Raw genomic sequence first — 3,666 nt, 5'->3', positions numbered from 1 at the left:
TCTCCTATATACCAAACATTGTTATTCTATGACATATATTCTTCTATAATTTCAGAATAACTTGGTTAGATACTCAAAATAAGAACCAAGGTATTAGAAAGCAATTTGTTCACGTTGAAATTGAAGTAAAATTTCAAATGGATGAATTCTTGCTGTAAGAATTACACTCACTGAAAATATCTAATTAAAAAAACCACACACACACACACACACACACACACACACACACAAAGAATTACACTCTCTATAAGCAAGGATGCTGTGCTGCCTCAATATGATATTTTTATGATTAAAACATTTAAGTAACGCCCTAAGAACCTTAACTAGCCCTTCTAATGTAGACATACCGTCTCCTGGCTCCCTTTATGTTTGGCTCCATTTTCTTCTCTCCAATCTTCTGTCCCAGTATACTATGACGTTTGTTTCATCACTGCAATTAATTTTAGAGGTATTGTCTATGAATTTATTTTTATGTTTTTTTAAAAAAATGATTCTTCATGACAGCATCTGTAGAGAGCTACCTGTCATGTGACAGCAGGAGCTACCTGTCCTGTGACAGCAGGCCCACTGAGCCTACAGAGCAGGGGTATCCTTATCAGGGTCTTCACTAGTGTAAGTAGCAAGGGTCTGGGGGTTTAGGAGGAATCATAGCATATGGACCTACTGTGCCTTTGCCTCATCACATGGTCACTCAGCTCCTGAGTCATTCATTTGCAGGAAAACCCCATGACCTCCTGAAAGGAGTTCTTCACAGAGCCAACACCTTCCAGTTACAACTTGGACTGGTGTCTGCCGTGTCTGTCACAAGGATGTTGTCCTAGAGTTGCATTTCAGTACAAAGCTGAGAAAGATGCACTCCTCCTCAGGGCTGGTGGCTTCTTCTTGGATTCCTCTCTGTTTGTCTGGAATAATTTCTTTCAGATCTAGATTGTGGGTGGCCAATGTTCAGAGTCCTTGCATGTTAAAAAAAACAAAAACAAAAACGAAACCACCTCCTTCTTGATGGATAGATGGATGGATGGATGGATGGATGGATGGATGGATGGATGGATGGATGGAGGGAGGGAGGGAGGGATGGAGGGATGGATGGAGGGATGGAGGGATGGAGGGATGGACGGGCTAGGCAGAGAGCCTTGTGCTCTAAACCAGTGAGTTCCCAGCAGACATACTTCCTGTGTGTTCTTCCTTGGCTTCTGCCATTGCTGATGCTCCATGCAGTGCCAATCAGATTCTTCTTTCCTGTCCAGTATTTGCTCCGAGTTTTCAGACTCTCCCCTTTACACTCATCGTCTAAAATGTCACAAGTCCATGGCTTGAGTCCGTTTTGTTCATTTATCCTACTTTGCATTTTCTGATCTCTGCTACTGTGAAATCCTGTTTCTTCACGTCTGGAAATTTGTCTCTCCTTCTGTTTTGTCTATTTTCTTGTGCTGAGCATCTTCCGGATGTTAAGACTTTTGGATATTTCCAATATCATTTTTTTAATCTTTACTTTTGGCTTATTTTTCCCCCTTCCTGGGCTGCCTCTTAAATTACTAGTTTGGACAATTAGCTTTGTGTTCTAAGGAGCCCATTCGGTCTCTATTGCTGTTTCTTGGCAGCCAGTTCTCACTCTGCAAATGCTTTCCACTGAAATGTTGTTTGTGGAAGGTACTGGATGCAATTACTTCAAAGACAGTTTCAATACCCGAATTACCTATTTGCTCCAGGGTTAGTGAGATTTTTTTTTTTCTTAACTTGATCCGACCTTCTCATCCTTATTTTTCCCTCTGACTTTTTTTTTTTTTTAATGATCCATGACTTTTGATTCCTACGTCAACTGGGAAGGGCTAGCTTGTTCAACACAGCTAACTACTTCTGTTGTGTACATGTTTTCCTTTACTTATAAGGACATGTATCACCATCAGCCTTGGCTTCAGATCAGCCAAGTGATAGAGTAGTAGGTTACCGCTGCTCCAACCTCTCCTAGTGTTTTTCTTTTTGTTTGTTTGGTTAGTTGGTTGGTTTTTCACAAAATGGGGATGGTTTTGCTCAGATGGGGTTCATGATGTCAGGCTCCTCCTGGTGAAGGCTCAAAGGCAAGTGCCTTCCTTCTGCTGGAACGTCAGGCACAGGGCACAGGGCACAGGGCACAGGGCACAGGGCACAGGGAAAGGGCTGTGGGCTGGGACTCATGGCTCTTTCAGTTGAATCCCTTCCAACCCTCTGCTTCTCCAATGTTTGATCCTTTCTCTGTCTTTCTCTCTCACCCTCGGTCCACTGCCAAGAAAAATAGCCCTGGCCTCTACTGTAGACTTCTCCTGTTAATATGATTTAAATATGTCAATACAATTCTATGTATTTCCACTTTTAAGACATTTGTCTATCTCTCTAGTTTCCCAATGTCCCTGTTCTGAAAACCCTGTGTTGTCTTTATTACCCTTCATTCTATGAGCCTGAGCCTGGTGTGTATGTGTGTGTGTGTGTGTGTGTGTGTGTGTGGTGGGGGGTTGTTATATGTGTACCTGTCTGTCACCTTTAGCAAGTGTTCTCAGGGCTTCTCTGTGGCTGCTTCCTTACTTTTGGGGAATACATGTGTGTGTGTGTGTGTGTGTGTGTGTGTGTGTGTGTGTGTGTGTGTGTTGCTTCTTCATTGGACCATAGAGTCACGTGAACAATTTCTTAATGTTTCTTCTTCTAGTCAAATTTTCAAATACTGAGAGAGTTTGATATTCTCCTGTCAGTTCAGAGTTAAGTATTTTTATTGGGGGCTCACTGGAAATTCAGTTCTAGCATTCCAGTCATTCTCTTCTAACTTCTTCTGACTTCATAGAGGAGTTCGAAGCCATGTTTGATCATGGGAGCTGAGTCCTATCTACCATGTCAGACATCCACAGAGTGCAGTTTCTCTGGCTCCTCAGTCCTGGACAGATAAACATAATGTTGTATCTCCGGTAGCTGCTATGAGGACTGTTCATTGATGACATATTTAAAAAGCTGTGAAACTGGGAGAAAGTAGAATTATGAGCCAAGAACTCCCAGGATACTGGCATAGGTGGCTTCATTTGTACACAGTGATATGTATCACCTGAGCAAAAGCTATCCAGGCCTCTTGGTTATCTGTCCTTACTGCAGACTCCTCTTGCTAATACGATTTAATATGTCATTCAGTTAACCAACGACAGTGTACACTAAGGACTAAGTTTGAAATAAAGTATTCTTACATTGATAGAAACAAGCACTGAACTAACTGTGTATTTAGTCAGCTATGTAAAAGGCAACTTCACAGCTCCAACTTACTTCTCATGAGCAAAAGCGGGCATTCTTAACAAGTACCTCAGATTGTCATAAAGCCACTGCTCATTTAAGAATAGACAACGCTTAAAAATTACTGAAAAAATGGACAAAGCAGAGTATATTAACCTAACACAGCACAGCTATGTGATATTCTATTAGAGCAGGCAGAGTTTTAAAAGCTAAAAGAAAATAGTTTGACAAAATTAATGTTAGAATCATCAATTATCACAGAGATTTCCTGTTGTTTGTAGTTTCTGAGAATATTCTCTGCCTCTGACTTCTTAAAAAGCAGATTTGTTAACAGGATGAAATAGGGTTCTTACAATCTCATGCAGAGAAAATATCTCAGATATATTTTTTAAAAACATAGGCTCTGTGTGTGTGTGTGTG

The sequence above is a fragment of the Mus pahari genome, chromosome 9, assembly GCF_900095145.1.
Source record: "Mus pahari chromosome 9, PAHARI_EIJ_v1.1, whole genome shotgun sequence".
In the NCBI taxonomy this organism is placed as follows: Eukaryota; Metazoa; Chordata; class Mammalia; order Rodentia; family Muridae; genus Mus; species Mus pahari.
Note: the sequence above shows the minus strand (reverse complement) of the source record.